Source organism: Myotis lucifugus, unplaced genomic scaffold (assembly GCF_000147115.1).
Source record: "Myotis lucifugus unplaced genomic scaffold, Myoluc2.0 scaffold_169, whole genome shotgun sequence".
Classification (NCBI taxonomy): Eukaryota; Metazoa; Chordata; class Mammalia; order Chiroptera; family Vespertilionidae; genus Myotis; species Myotis lucifugus.
The window spans coordinates 451,861-468,377 of record NW_005871217.1 but is presented as its reverse complement, the minus strand read 5'-3'; the positions used below and the strand labels follow the sequence as shown (position 1 = coordinate 468,377).

Here is a 16,517-nt window from a genome sequence, read left to right as displayed (position 1 = left end):
GAATTCATTTATCAAGTCTAATAGTTTTTTGATGGAGTCTTTAGGGTTTTTTATGTACAATATCATGTCATCTGCAAATAAGGACAGTTTTACTTCTTTTCCAATTTGGATGCCTTTTATTTCTTTTTCTTGTCTAATTGCAATGGCTAGTACTTCCAGTACTATGTCGAACAGGAGTGGTGAGAGTAGGCATCCCTGTCTTGTTCCTGTTCTTAAGGGAAATGGTTTTAGTTTTTGCCCATTGAGTATGATGTTGGCTGTGGGTTTGTCATATATGGCTTTTATTATGTTGAGGTATGATCCTTCTATTCCCACCTTGCTGAGAGTTTTTATCAGAAATGGGTGTTGGATTTTATCAAATGCTTTTTCTGCATCAATTGATATGGTTATGTGGTTTTTTTCTCTCAATTTGTTTATGTGATGTATCACGTTTATTGATTTGCGGATATTGTACCATCCTTGCATCCCTGGGATAAATCCTACTTGGTCATGGTGTATGATCCTTCTGATGTACTGCTGGATCCGATTTGCTAGGATTTTGTTGAGGATTTTGCCATCTATGTTCATGAGGGATATTGGCCTGTAATTCTCTTTCATTGTGTTGTCTTTACCTGGTTTTGGTATTAGGGTGATGCTGGCTTCATAGAATGAGCTTGGAAGTGTTCCTTCCTCTTGAATTTTTTGGAATAGTCTGAGGAGGATAGGTTTTAGTTCTCCCTTGAATGTTTGGTAAAACTCCCCTGTGAAGCCGTCTGGCCCTGGGCTTTTGTTTGCTGGAAGCTTTTTGATGACTGCTTCAATTTCTTCCATAGTTATTGGCCTATTAAGATTTTTAGATTCTTCCTGATTGAGTTTTGGAAGGCTGTATTTTTCTAGGAATATGTCCATTTCCTCCAGGTTGTCTATTTTGTTGGAGTAGAGTTGTTCATAGTATTTTTTTAACAATCATTTGTATTTCTGTGGAGTCTGTTGTTATTTTGCTTCTATCATTTCTGATTTTGTTTATTTGGGTCCTCTCTCTTTGCTTCTTGGTGAGCCTGGCTAGAGGTTCATCAATCTTGTTTATCCTTTCAAAGAACCAGCTCTTGGTTTCATTAATCTTATGTATTGTTTTTTTGGTCTCTATGTCATTTATTTCTGCTCTGATCTTTATTATCTCCTTCCTTCTGCTCACTCTGGGCTTTTCTTGTTGCTCTCTTTCTAATTCTTTGAGATGTAGAGTTAGATGATTTACTACCATTTTTTCTTGTTTTTTGAGATAGGGCTGTAGAGCTATAAACTTCCCTCTCAGGACTGCTTTCATTGTGTCCGATAGGTTTTGGATTGTTGTGTTTTCATTGTCATTAGTTTCCAGGATGTTTTTAATTTCTTTGATCTCATTGGTAACCCAATCAATATTTAATAACATGCTATTCAGCTTCCCAGTGTTTTGGATTGTTTTTATTGTAGTTTATTTCTAATATTATGCCATTGTGGTCTGAAAAGATGCTTGGTATGATTTCAATCTTCTTGAATTTGGGGAGACTTTGCTTGTGACCCAATATGTGGTCTATTTTTGAAAATGTACCATGTGCACTTGAGAAGAACGTATATTCTGCGGCTTTGGGGTGAAATGTTCTGAAGATGTCAATTAAGTCCATCTGATCTAGTGAGTTATTTAGGATTGCTGTTTCTTTGCTGATTTTTTGTCTAGAGGATTTATCCAGTGATGTCAGTGGTGTATTAAAGTCCCCTACTATGATTGTATTGTTGTCGATCTCTCCCTTGATATCTTCCAGGAGTTTTTTTATGTATTTGGGTGCTCCTACATTGGGTGCATATATGTTTATCAGGGTTATATCCTCGTGTTGTATCGATCCCTTTAGTATTATGAAGTGGCCTTCTTTATCTCTTGTTATGGCCTTCACTTTGAGGTCTATTTTGTCCGATATAAGTATTGCTACCCCAGCTTTGTTTTCATTTCCATTTGCCTGAAAGATATTTTTCCATCCCTTCACTTTCAGTCTGTGTGAGTCCCTTCTGAGATGGGTCTCTTGTAGACAGAAAATGTATGGGTCATGTTTTTTTTATCCATTCAGCCACTCGATGTCTTTTGATTAGAGCATTTAATCCATTTACGTTTAAAGTTATTATTGAAAGGTACTTGTTTGTAGCCATTTTTATTTTTGTGCCTGTTTTCTTTCTTAGCTTTTTCTTTCTTCTTTTTACACCAGGCCCTTTAGCATTTCTTGAATTGCTGGCTTGGTGGTGATAAACTCCCTTAGCCTTTTTTTGTCTGTGAAGCTTCTTATTTCCCCTTCAATTTTGAATGATATCCTTGCTGGATAGAGTGTTCTTGGATTCAGTCCCTTGCTTTGCATCACTTTGTAAATTTCCATCCATTCTTTTCTGGCCTGATGTGTTTCTGTTGAGAAATCGTTTGATAATATAATGGGAGATCCCTTTTATGTAACTTTCTGTCTCTCTCTTGCAGCCTTTAAGATTCTCTCTTTGTCCTGAACATTTGCCATGGTAATTATGATGTGTCTTGGTGTGGGTCTTTTTGGGTTCATCTTGCCTGGGACTCTCTGTGCTTGTGTGACTTTTTTCTTCCCCACCACAGGGAAGTTTTCTGACATTATTTCTTCAAATAGGTTTTCTAATCATTGTTCCTCTTCCTGTTGTTCTGGCACCCCTATTATTCATATGTTGCTTCGTTTCATGTTGTCCCATAGCTCCCTTAGGCTCTCCTCCTGTCTTTTAATTTTTTTCTCCAATTGCAGTTCTGTTTGGGTGTGTTTTGCTTCCCTGTCTTCTAATTCGCTAATTCAGTCCTCTGCTTCTCCTAGTCTACTGTTGAAACTTTCCATGGTATTTTTTATTGCAGCTATATCACTATTTCTTCTTGATTCTTACATAAGTTATTGATTTTTTTCATCCACTTCTTCTTGATTCTTACATTTGTTGATTTTTTCCTCCAACCGGTTTATGCACTCTAGGACCCTTGTTCTGAATTCTTTTTCTGGTATATTGCATGCCTCTGTTTCACTTAGCCGCTTTTCTGGCGATACCTCCTTTTCTTTCCTTTGGGGGTTTCTTTGTCTACCCATTTTTGGTCTCACCCACTGATCTAGATGTCAAGTCGTGCAGGGGCTGCTCCTTGGGTGGCAGTGGTTCCTCGGGCTGCAGTTGCTCAAGTGGTCGCAGTAGTGGCTGCTCCTCAGTTGGCAGCAGCTCCTCTGGCGGGTGCTGTTCGCAGCAGTGGTGTCTCCTCTGGCTGGTAGGTGAGGCTGCTTGCACAGCTGCTGTTCCTTGGACAGGGGTGGGCTGATCACGAGGCAGCTGCTCTTCAGGTGGGGATGGGCTGAGCGCGGCTGCTGCTCCTTGCACAGGGGTGGGCTGATCACGTGGCTGCTGCTCCTTGCACAGGGGTGGGCTGATCACGTGGCTGCTGCTCCTTGGATCAGGGCTGGCTGCACGCTGCTTCTGTCCCTCAGATGGGGCGGGCTGCTCGTGAGGCTGCCGCTCTTTGGACGGGGCAGGTTGCTTACAGGGCTACTGCTCCTCGTACGGGTGCAGGCTGCTCGCGCAGCTGCTGCTCCTCAGATGGGGGACGGGCTGCTTGCATGGCTGCTGCTCCTCGGGTGGGGGTGAGCTGCACATGTGGCTGTTGCTCCTCAGATGGGGGCAGGATGCTCACCCAGCTGCTGCTCGTTGGACAGGTGCAGACTGCGTGTGACTGCTGCTCCTTGGACCAGTGTGGGCTGTGCAGGGCTGCCGCTCCTCAGATGTGGTCGGTCTGTCTGTGTGGCTGCTACTCCTCGGACAGAGGCGAGCTGCTTGGGCGGCTGCTGCTCCTTGGGCCGGAGTGAGCTGCACGTGTGGCTGCTGCACCTCGTACAGGGGCTGTCTGCTCACGTGGCTGCTGCTCCTCGGATGGGGGACGGGCTGCTTGTGTGGCTGCTTCTCTTTGGGCAGGCGTGAGCTGCACGTGTGTCTGCTGCTCCTCGGATGGGGCCAGACCACTCACCCAGCTGCTGCTCGTCGGACAGGTGCAGGCTGCGTGTGTCTGCTGCTCCTCGGACCAGTGTGGACTGCGCAGGGCTGCTGCTCCTCGGACGTGGGCGGTCTGCTCGTGTGGCTGCTGCTCCTCGGACTAGGGGAGGCTGCTCGGGCGGCTACTGCTCCTTGAATGGGAGCGGGCTGCTCGCGGCGATGCTGTTTCTTGTATGGGTATGGGCTGCTCACACCGCTGCTGCTCCTCGTATGGGGGCAGGCTGCTCCTGCAGCTGCTGCTCCTTGGATGGGGGCAGGTTTCTCACACACCTACTGCTCCTCAGACAGGTGTAGGGTGTGGGCTGCGCAGCTGCTGCTCCTCGGATGGAGGCAGGCTGCGTGGGGCTGCTGCTCCTCAATCGTGGGCAGGCTGCTCGTGCGGCTGCTGCTCCTCAGACGGGGCAGGCTGCTCACGTGGTTGCTACTCCTGCTCCTTGGACAGGGGCAGGCCACGTGAGGCTTCTGCTCTTAGGCCTGGGGCAGGCTGCTCATGGGGCTGCTGCTCCTTGGACAGGAGTGGGATGCTCATGTGTCTGCTGCTTGTGTGGTTGCAGTGCCCCGGGCTAAGGCGTTGGGCCAGTCAGTGGGGAGCATGCTTCAGAACTCACAGGAGCCTGCGCCCAGGGTGGCTGGAGACTCGTTGACCGTGGGACCCCAGCCGAGGTAGCAGGTCCCTGGCAGGGGTGTCTGTAGAGTCCCAGGTGTTATCTGAGGGCACCCAGGGTTGGGGTGAGGCCTGGCTCCCCAGTTACAGCAGCTCTCCCCTTAAAAACACTAGGCTTCTGAGGATGAGCCAGCCTCCTGGAACTGCTTACATGGTAGCAGAGGCTGCCTAGTTAGGCGAGCCCATTTAGCCTGACCCCGAAGGCCCTGCGGGATCTATCTGTGCCTCACTCACATACACACACACACATCCCACATGACCACACACTCCTCTTTTGGCCCCTCACTCTCTCCCTCACTGCCGCCTTCTTCCTGCCTCTGTAGTTGGGTCTGGAGTGTTATTGACCCGTTTGTGGATGGAGTTTCCTCTCCAGGTGTCTGGTTATGAGGCTCACTCTCTAGCACCTGGCCAGACAGGATAAAATTCACCTCGACAAGACACAACACAAAGGGACCAAAGCACAAATGTACTCACGACAATAATAACCCTACTATAAGTGACCACCTGAGAAAAGAAAATTAGGGGCGAGAAATGAGAGCATAAATGATATAGAAGAGAGTGAAAAAGATAGGAGAGAAAAGAAGAAAAGGAGACTATATATATATATATATATATATATATATATATATATATGGAAAACACCACAGAACCAATACATAAACAAACAAAACAAACAAATAATAATAATAATAATAATTTTAAAAATAAAAAAATACAAACACCAAACCCCCAAAGAGGGTGGGGGCAGAATCTGTAGATGCTGAGCTTATATATAGAAGATAAGGTTTAAAGTTGGATGAATATGGGGAGGATCTCAGTTCAGTATAGAGGAAGTAGAAAGGGGATGGGTGGATAAGAGGAAAGAGGAGAAATAATAATAGTAATAAATTTACAAAAAATTTGATTTCAAAAATGGTATAAAAATAGCAAATAAAAATAAAATAAAATAGAGTGATGAAAAAATAATGTGAAAAGAAATAGAAAATAAAGCAACAAACAAAAACAGGAAAACAAAGAAAAAAGAGAAAAAAAAGAGATAACAAAGTAATAAAAAACAATAAAAATAAATAAAAATGAAAAAGTGAAGTGTTCCTTTGGCTGGCTTGAGATCCCAGTCTTCTGTACTGTAGTGTTTCTCAGGATCCCTCTTTGTCTGTTTTTAAAATAGACTTTTTTGTTAAGGCAGTTTTAGGTTCATAACAAAATTGAGCAGAAGGTACAGCGATTTCCCTTATGCTTCCTGCCTCCACATGCATAGCCTCCTCCATCTTCAACATCCTGTACCAGAGTGGTACATTTGTTACAATTGATGAACCTACATTGAGACATTATGATCACTCAAGTCCATAATCTACATTAGAGTTCACTCTATGAGTAGTCAATTCTATAGATTTGGAGAAATGTATAAGACATGCATCTACTACAGTATTACACAGAATAGTTTCACTGCCCTAAAAATCCTCTGTGCTCTGCCTATAAACTTAAGTTTGCTTTTAAGTTTGCTGTGCCCTAGCCCCTAGAAACCACTGATCTTTTTACTGTCTCCATCGTTTTGCCTTTTTGAGAATGTCATAGAGTTGGAACAATACAGTATATAACCTTTCCAGGTCAGCGCCTTTTACTTACTAGTAGTACTAGCATTTCAAGTTCCTCCATGTATTTTCATGGCTTGATGGCTCATTTCTATTTAGCACTGATTGATATTAGATTGGATGTACTACAGTTTATTTATCCATTCGCCACTGAAGGACATCTTGGTTGCTTCCAAGTTTGCACAATTATGAATAAAGCTGCTACAAATATCCATGAGCAGATTTTTGTGTGGGCATAGTTTTCAAATTTCTTTGGGTAAATACCAAGGAGCACAATTGCTGGATGGTATGTTGAGTATGTGTCATCTTCTAAGAAGCTGCCAGTCTTCCTAAGTGGTTGCACCATTTTGCATTCCCACCAGCAATGAATGAGACTACCTTTGTCACATGTCTTAGGGAGCAGTGTCAGTGTTCTAGATTGTGGCTGTTCTAATAGCTGTGTAAGGTATCTTGTTTTCATTTGCATTTCACCAGGACACAGGATGTGGAGCATCCTTTCATATGCTTATTTGCCATCTGTTTATCTTCTTTGGTGAGGTGCCTAAGATTTTTGGCTCATTTTTAATTGGGGTTTTTTCTACTATTAAGTTTTAAGTATTCTTAGTATATTTTGGATATCAGTCCTTTTCAGATATGTCTTTTGCAAATATTTTCTCCCAGTTTATGGCTGGTCTTTTCATTCTCCTGACAGTGTCTTTCACAGACCAGACTTTTTTGATTTTAATGAAATCCAGTTTATCAATTCTTTCTTTCATGGATTGTGCCTTTGGTGTTGCATCTAAAAAGTCATTGCCGCCGAAACCGGTTTGGCTCAGTGGATAGAGCATCGGCCTGCGGACTGAAGGGTCCCATGTTCGATTCCGGTCAAGGGCATGTACCTTGGTTGCGGGCACATCCCCAGTGGCAGGTGTGCAGGAGGCAGCTGATCGATGTTTCTCTCTCATCGATGTTTCTAACTCTCTATCCCTCTCCCTTCCTCTCTGTAAAAAATCAATAAACTATATTTAAAAAAATAAATAAATAAAAATAAAAAGTCATTGCCAGTCAGCCGGTGTGGCTCAGTGGATTGAATGTCATCCCATACACCAAGAGGTCGCTGGTTTCGTTCCTGGTCAGGGCACATGCCCAGGTTGTGGTCTTGACCCCAGTAGGGGGTGTGCAGGAGGCAGCAATCAATGTGATGTCTCTCTTTCATTGATCCCTTCCTCTGTCTCTAATATTAATTTTAAAAAGCATATTTTAAATATATACACTAAAAGAGTCATTGCCAAACACAAGGTCACCTAGATTTTCTCCTTTGGTATCTTTTAAAAGTTTTATAGTTTTGCATTTTACATTTGGGACTATAATCCATTCTGAGTTAATTTTTTATTGAATTTATTGGGGTGACATTGGTTCACACAACCATACAGGTTTCAAGTGTACAACTAGACAAAACATCTAGCCCTAACTGGTTTGGCTCAGTGGATAGAGCATCAGCCTGCGGACTGAAGGGTCCCAGGTTCGATTCCGGTCAAGGGCATGTACCTTGGTTGTGGGCACATCACCAGTAGGGGGTGTGTAGGAGGCAGCTGATCAGCTGATCAATGTTTCCTCTCATTGATGTTTCTAATTCTCTATCCCTCTCCCTTCCTCTCTGTAAAAAATCAATAAAATATATATTTTTTAAAAACACACATCTACACACTGCATCACGTGCCCATCGTCCAAAGCCAAGTCTATTTCCATCCCCATTTCTCCCTTTTTCCCCCCTTCACCCAGCCCCCACCTCCCTTCCACTCTGGCTATCACCACACTGTTGTCTGTTACAAATATGTGTGTGTGTGTGTGTGTGTGTGTGTGTGTGTGTGTGTGTTTGCTTAATCTCTTTACCTTCTTTCATTCAGCCCCGCAAACCCTCTCCATTCTGATAGCTGTCAGTCTATTCCATGTATCAATGCCTCTGGTTCTATTTTGTTCATCAGTTTATTTTGTTCATTCGATTCCACATATAAGTGAGATCATGTGATATTTTTTTTTACTAAGTGAAAATCTTTATTTTTCTTTATTGATTAAGGTATTACATACATGTCCTTATCTCCCCATTGCCCCCCCCCGCTCCTACCTTCACCCCCCCTAGTGTCTGTATCTATTGGTTATGCTTATATGCATCCATACAAGTCCTTTGGTTGATCGAGATCATGTGATATTTGTCTTTGTCTGACTAGCTTATTTCGCTTAGCATAATAATCTCCAGGCCCCTCCTTGCTGTCGCAAAGGGTAAGAGCTCCTTTTTTATAGCTGCATAGTGTTCCATGGTATAGATGTACCACGGCTTTTTTATCCATTTATCTACTTATGGGCACTTGGACTGTTTCCAGATCTTGGCTATTGTAAATAATGCTACTATGAACATAGGGGTGCACATATCCTTTCTAATTGGTGTTTTGGGATTCTTAGAATATATACCCAGAAGTAGGATTGCTAGGTCAAGAGACAGCTCCAGTTTAAATTTTTTAGGAATCTCCTTATGGTTTTTAATAGTGGTAGCACCAGTTTGCATTCCCATCAGCAGTGTGCAAGAGTTCTAATTTCTCCATATCCTTGCAACACTTTTCTTTTGTTGTTTTGATAATAGACACCTGATAGGTGTCAGCACCTGCCAAAAAGACTGTCTTTATTCCATTTTATTACTTTTGTACCTTTGTCAAAATAAGTTGAATATATTTATATGGGTCTACTTTGGGGCTCTCTCTTTTCTGTTCCATTAATCTAGTTGACTATTCTTTTGTCAACACTGTCTTAATTACTGTAGCTTTATAGTAAGTCTTGAAGTTGGGTAGCATCAGTCCTCCAACTCTGTTCTCCTTCAACATTGTGTTGGCTATTCTGGATCTTCTGCTTCTCCATTATACATTTCAGAATCAGTTTGTTGGTAGCCACAAAATAACCTCTTGGGATTTCTTTGTCTGGTTTTGATATCAGGATCTGGTTAATGCTGAATGCATAGAATATAATGGGATGTGTTCCCTCCTTGTCAGACAGAATTCTGAGATGGCACCCAAGGTTCGAAGCTCCTGGTGTTCACACACCTTCTTGTAGTTATTCAATGAAACATGAATCGACTTGCTGCTGTAAAGGGATTTTGCAGATGTAATTAAGGCCCAAAATCAGAAGGATAGGAAATGTGTGACACACTGTTGCTGGCTTGTAGACAGAGAGAGGCCACTTGGCAAAGAATGTGGAGATGAGATGAGATCGGCCCCAGCTGATAGCCAGCAAGTACGTGGGAACTCCTCCTACAACTGCAAGGAACTGAATTTTGTCAATAACAAGAATGAACTTAGAAGCATATTTTCCCCAGAGCCTCCAGACAACACCTAGATTTCAGCCTAGTCATTTTGTGCTGAACTTTTGACCTATAGAAACTGATATAATAAATGAATATTGATTTAGGATATTAAATTTGTAGTTTGTTATGCAGCAATACAAATTTAATACATTCCTCTTCTTTCTCCTGGAAAAGTTTGCATACAACTGCTATTATTTCTTCCATAACTGTTTGATCAAATTCACCAGTAAAGCCATCTGGACATAAGGTTTTCTTTGTGGGAAAGTTTTTAACTATGAAATAAATTTCTTTAAAGACATATGACTATTCAGATCGGTGATGTGTTTTTTGTTTTTTGTTTTTTTCTGGAGTGAACTTGGTAGCTTGTGTCTTTTAAGGAATGTGTCTAGTTTGCCTAAATTATCCAATTTATTACCATAAAGCTCTTTATGACATCCCCTTACTATTATACTAGAGGCCTGATGCACGAAGATTCGTATAAGAGTAGGCTTTCCTTCCCCCGGCTGCTGGCACCAGCTTCCCTCTGGCACCCAGGACCCGGGCTGCTTCACTCTGGCTGTGCTGCCAGGCACCCGATACCTGGGCTGCTTCTCTCCAGCCACCGCTGCCAGGCACCCGGGACTTGGGTTGTTTTGCTCCAGTCGCCGCCAGGCACCCTCCCGGGGCCCGGGCTGCTTCACTCTGGCCACCGCTGCCACCCACCCGGTTCACCACGGTTCCCCACCCAGTAGAGCGGTCATTCCGGTCATGATTTTTTGGCCTCTAGCCTTTTGCTATATAGGATTAATTTCTGTAGGTTCTGTAGTGTTGTCCTATATCTCATTCTTGATATTAGTCATTTGGGTCTTCTCTCTTTTTTCCCTTATCATTTGGCTAGTGTTTCATTAATGTTGTTGATCTTCCCAAAGAGCCCACTACTGGTTTTTAAAATTTTCTCTATAGTATTTCCTTTGTATTTTGGTGATTTCTACTCTTATCTTTATTATTTCCTTTCTTCTGCTTACTTTGGGTTTAATTTCCACTTTTTTTTAAAAAATATTTTATTGATTTTTTACAGAGAGGAAGGGAGAGGGATAGAAAGTTAGAAACATCAATCAGCTGCCTCCTGCATATCCCCCACCGGGGATGTGCCTGCAACCAAGGTACATGCCCTTGACCAGAATCGAACCTGGGACCCTTGAGTCCGCAGGCTGACGCTCTATCCACTGAGCCAAACCAGGTAGGGCTAATTTCCACTTTTTATCATAGTTTCTTAAGGTGGAAGCTGAGGTCATTGATTTGAGACAATTCTTCTTTTCAGAATCCATAGCTTTATTAATGCTAGAAACAGTACAAATTTCAAGCCAAGCTGCAGTTACTCTTTTGAAATACCAAAAAAAAAAAAAAGTCCTCTTTTTTGAATGGTTACATTGTTAATTCCATAATAGCATGTATAACAGCGGTTCTCAACCTGTGGGTCGTGACCCCTTTGGCGGTTGAACGACCCTTTCACAGGGGTCGGCTAAGACCATCTTGCATATCCGATATTTACATGACGATTCATAACAGTAGCAACATTACAGTTATGAAGTAGCAACGAAAATAATTTTATGGTTGGGTCACAACATGAGGAACTGTATTTAAAGGGCCAGAAGGTTGAGAACCACTGATGTATCATATCATTCCTGTTGCTCTTCAGGGCTGGGACTGCCTTTGCTCTCCACACATTTGCTTGTGGCATGATCAGTTCTATGTCCTTAACTTCCACGCCTGTTTCATCAGCCTCTTCTTCTTCACTCTCCTCTTGTACAGTTGGAGTATCTATGTTTTCTTAAATGTTTGAGACAGCTTCACCTTGAACTTTGAATTTCTCAGAAGTTGCTAGCTGTGCTTGCTGAGATAAAGCCTCGATCTTGGCTTCCCCAAAACCTCTGTCGGTAGCTGAAGCTGGAGGCTTGTAGACATTTGGCTTTGGAATGACAAAGAGGACATTCTTAGATGTCATAGTGATCCTAGTAACCCCTATAACCTGTCAAAGACCCAGTTTGGACATAGCCTTCTGTGCCTTCTTTTCACTTCAGTTCTGTTTTGGTTTACCGGCTGGTTCTTCATCGATTTCTGCTGCTGCTGCTAGCTGAGCTTGTATGGTTGCCTGGTGGAATCTTGTTCTTTGAGCTCTGGTACTGATTCATCACTGTCAGGTTCTGTTTCAGACCCTGTCTTCCAGCCTGGGGCTGTGGCAACTCATTCTGTGACAGAGACTTCACCCAGCATTTTATGCAGGGCAATGCAGAACCAAGATGGCAGCAGAAAGAGAGTAAGTGGTAGCCTAAATATAAGCATTTAATGTTTATAAATGTCTTTTTAAAAAAATATATTTTATTGATTTTTACAGAGAGGAAGGGAGAGGGATAGAGAGTTAGAAACATCGATGAGAGAGAAACATCGATCAGCTGCCTCCTGCACACCCCCCACCGGGGATGTGCCCGCAACCAAGGTACATGCCCTTGACCGGAATCGAACCTGGGACCCTTCAGTCCGCAGGCCGATGCTCTATCCACTGAGCCAAACCAGTCAGGGCTATAAATGCTTTTGATGCGTTCCATACATTTTGATACATTTTAATTCCATTCAAAACGCTTTTAAATTTTCCTTATGATTTCCCTTTTGACCTTTGGTGTGCTGGTTATCAATTTATTGCCTCTCAGCTTAAAGTTCATCCTTTCTGCCTGTTCTGTGATCATGGAACATATTTGAGGTATTTTTCCTTTGCCAGCTGGCATTGAAGCTTTCTCAGGAGAGAGTGCTGAAGAGATGTTGCTAGAGGAAAAGAGGTTTCCTTCCTGATTCCTGTGTGTTTGCTTGGCAGTCTCCTTCTGCATGACTTTTTCTGGCACCAGACTCTTCCGTTCCCGGGTTCTTGCAGGGCATGGCAGCCAGCAGCACCCAGTGACCAGCAGCTCTCCCCTCGCACCAGTACTCACCCCCAGGCCGCTTGGCAGCAAGCACAGGGCCTCTGGATACTGCAGCACTTGCAGCTTCCCCAGAGCCTGGCTCCTGCAGAGCACGGAAGCCAGCAGCTCTCTGTGAACAGCTTTCTCCCTCCCCCCAGCAGGCAGATTTCTGGCAAGTTCCAGAAGATAGATTTCCAACAGGTTGCATCAGTACCACACCACAATACTCTGTCATCTAGTGAGCTACAGTCATGCCTCTCCGACAAAATCTGGATCTCAGCTCCAGGGGCATTGTATTTTAGCCTGGGGATAGTGACTACATCTTAATTCTGTTATTCCTAGGATCTTTAGAGTTCTCTTTACATCTCACTAGCCAATTCCTCATCATTCTAATCCCCTGTTATAGGTAATTCCTTGTATTAACTTTCCCTGTTCAAATTACTGTGTCATTCCTCTCTTCAGACAGGACACAGACAGAATTGTTACCAGAAGTGATCCCAGGAAATAGACCTGCAGAGAGAGATGCAACTGTGGGATTGGTTCATTCACACCTCCTTCAGGCTTCAGCACAGTGCTTGCCAAAGGAAAATGGATGGCTAGTAATCCATGGCGAGCAGTGACATCACAATTAATCAATCTACGGTTGATTGTGATGAAGTGCTAACTGAAGCACATGCCTTGGACGCCTTAAATGGCTGCTGCACTTGACCATTATGGCAGTCATCATGGCTATAAGGACTGGGGTGTGGGATTGATATTTTTGAATGCATTTGAGCAGTTCAGTCACAGTCTAAGAACCAGAGAGCTTTCGTGATGCATAAGAGAGGCTGTTCTTCGTTGTAGCTGCAGGGCTAATATTGCTGAAAATCAAACACAACGTTTAATTGAGTAGGTTGTTGAATTGCAATGACAGTTGAAGTCACAGTCTTGACACTGACTGATAAAGAATGGAATCCCAACACTTAGAATGGGGACAACTGTTTGGTCCCAGATGAAACGGACAATCTTGAACTACCAAGTCACTCGGAGCCTCCCTTACTAAGTAGCTAGCCCTTTAGTATCTGAGACTAGCCTTTTGCTCCTTGAAAACCCTGTGATAAACTCACATGGTCCAGATGCCTTGAAAGGGATGCCCCTTCTCCTCAAGACCCACCACAACCACCCCCTATGGCCGATAGAGCCATAACTGAGGTCAAAGCTCAGCATGCAAATGCACACAATAACCAAGGAGGAAATAGCTCTTATCCACCCATCCCCTTTCTACTTCCTCTCTCTATATATATATTAAAGAGAGAGAGAGAGAATGAGAATAGTTCTAGGGTTCTCCTTGTATTGGGGGCTAGGGTTTCATGGGCTCACTCTTTTATTTTGTTGTTGTTAATCCTCACCCGAGGATATTTTTCCATTGATTTTTAGAGAGAGTGGACGGGAGGGGGAGAGACACAGAGAAACAATGATGTGAGAGAGACACATCAATTGGTTGCCTCCCACCCACATGCGCCCAAGGTCCGTGCCCTTGACCAAGAATCAAACCTGGGACTCTTCAGTTTATGGAGCCGATGCTCTATTCACTGAGTCAAACCAACTAGGGCATGGGCTCACTCTTTTATTGGTGAATTTAAAACATAAAAACAATAAGAGAAAACAAGCAAGTGGCCTAAATGTTCAGTTATTGAAATCAACCAGGATCTCTAAAACAGAGGAGCCGGGGGGGAGGGGGAAGGCACCTGGCTCTTTAGTCCTGAGGCTGGCACTGTGTTTATTGGAGACAGCTGCCTTTGAAATGAATGCATCTTTGAAATGGATGCCTCAGCAGTCAAAGCTTAAGTCAGGCACTTGCATTACAAAGGAGAAAAAAAACCCAACTGTCAGGGCGCACACTAAACCTGCTACTAATATAATATTGTATGTCAGTTATACCTCAAAACATGTTTTAAAAAATGAGAGTAGTTATCTGCAAAAGAGCATACAGATTTTCTCTAAACTCCTAGAAGCTGACACTATGATTGCCTCATTTGTGCTTGCCAGAATCTTCATACAGCATTCTTATATGTCACAGACACTTGGTGTATCGTTGGATCTGCTGGGTTGTAAGGTCCAAGTTCAAGAGCAGTTTGTACTGCAGTCTGAACTGCAAAGCGTGTGGGCAACTAAATGGAAACCTTTTGGGCAACTCTGTAGATGGGTTCAGAGTAGCACACTCAGATGTTGCTTCCGAAATTCAAGAAGCCTACCAAGGTGTCTTAGTCTGTTTGGGCTGCTATAACAAAATACCACAGCCCGGCTGGCATATCTCAGTGATTGGGCATTGACCTATGAACCAGGAGGTCACGGTTCAATTCCAGGTTGTGGTCTCGACCCCCAGTAAGGGACTTTCAGGAGGCAGCTGATCAATGATTCTCTCTCATCATTGATGTTTCTCTTTCTCTCTCTTCATCTCTGAAATCAATTATCTATAATAATAAAAGCATAATATGGTAATTAGACCAGACATCCTTCTGGATGAAGCCTGGGGTTGTGAAGGAAGCCCAGTGCCGGGTGCCTGCTGGTGGCTGGAGGGAAGCGTGGGTCCTGGGTGCCAAAGGGAAGCCAGTGCTGGTGGCCGGGGGAAGAAAGGCCTAGTATATATATATCCTATATAATAAAGAGGTAATATGCAAATTGACTGTCACACCCTTGCACAAGATGGCTGCCCCCATGTGGTCAAAGATGACCGCCCCCATGTGGTCATAAGATGGCCACCACAAGATGGCTGGCAGGGGAGGGCAGTTGGGGGCAACTGGGTCTGGTAATGCGCACCCAGCCAAGCCCCTGGGCACTGGGGCCAGCTTCCTCGGCCCAGCATCCTGCCCAGACTGCACCCCACCCAGGGCCCTGCTCCAGCCCAGGTGGACCAGCCCCACCTGCCCAGGGGCCTTGGTGACTGAGGAAGAGCAGCCGCTCCCAGCCCAGCCCCCTTGGACCCTGGGGACTCTGATGAGAGATGCAGGTGTAGATGGGGCTGTAGGTGCATGCAAATCGACTGACTGGTTGCTATGACGCACACTCACTAACAGGGGGCAGATGCTCAATGCAGGAGCTGCCCCCTGGTGGTCAGTGCACTCCCACAGGGGGAACACAGCTCAGCCAGAAGCCGGGCTCACAGCTGGCAAGCGCAACGGCGGTGGTGGGAGCCTCTCCCACCTCGTGGCAACAGTAAGGAGCAGCGAGCAGGCACGTGGTAAGGAGCGAGGGGTCCCGGACTACAAGAGGGTGCAGGCCAGGCTGAGGGACCCCCCATGCACAAATTTCATGCACCGGGCCTCTTGTGAGATACATAATAACCATACAGCCTGAAATTCCCATCATGAATGGGTGTCTTGTCTGACCCACATAGCCATAAAATTAGACATGCATAGCAGCAATCTATCCTATCTAATAAAGAGGGAATATGCTAATTGACCCTCACACCATCGCAAATATGGCAGCACCCACAGCCAATAAGGAGGGAATATGCTAACTGACTGCCCCGCCCTCAAAGATGGCGGCGCCCACAGCCAATAAGGAGGGAATATGCTAATTGATTGCCACACCCTCAAAGATGGCAGTGCCCAGTCCCTCAGCCCCACCGGGGTGGCAGGTGCACGGCAAGACCGCGCCCAGCTGCTCCACGCGCCTGCTTCCAGAGTCCCCCAGTCCCCTCAGCCCCCTAGGGTCAGCCCAAGGTGCAGGCAAGCCTCAAATGGCAGCTTCCCAGCCTCCCAGGGTTGCCTGAGGCTCAGGTAACCAGAGCCAGCTGAGGCTTGCGCTGCTGCTGCAGCAGCAGCTAAGAGGTGTGATGGGGCATTCCCATCCCCTGATCGTCAGGTCACCTCCCACCCCTTATGGCCCCTGGACTATGAGAGGGGGCAGGTCAGGCTAAGGGCCCCCCCCTCCACGGCAAGGATTTAATGCTCCGGGCCGTTACTTATCATAAAAAAGTG

General features: G+C 44.7%; 1 pseudogene; it reads right to left on the bottom strand.

Annotated features, from left to right (window-relative positions):
- Positions 1 to 11,026: 11,026 nt before the first annotated feature.
- Positions 11,027 to 16,517, bottom strand: part of LOC102439261 — a 6,440-nt pseudogene continuing 949 nt past the window's right edge.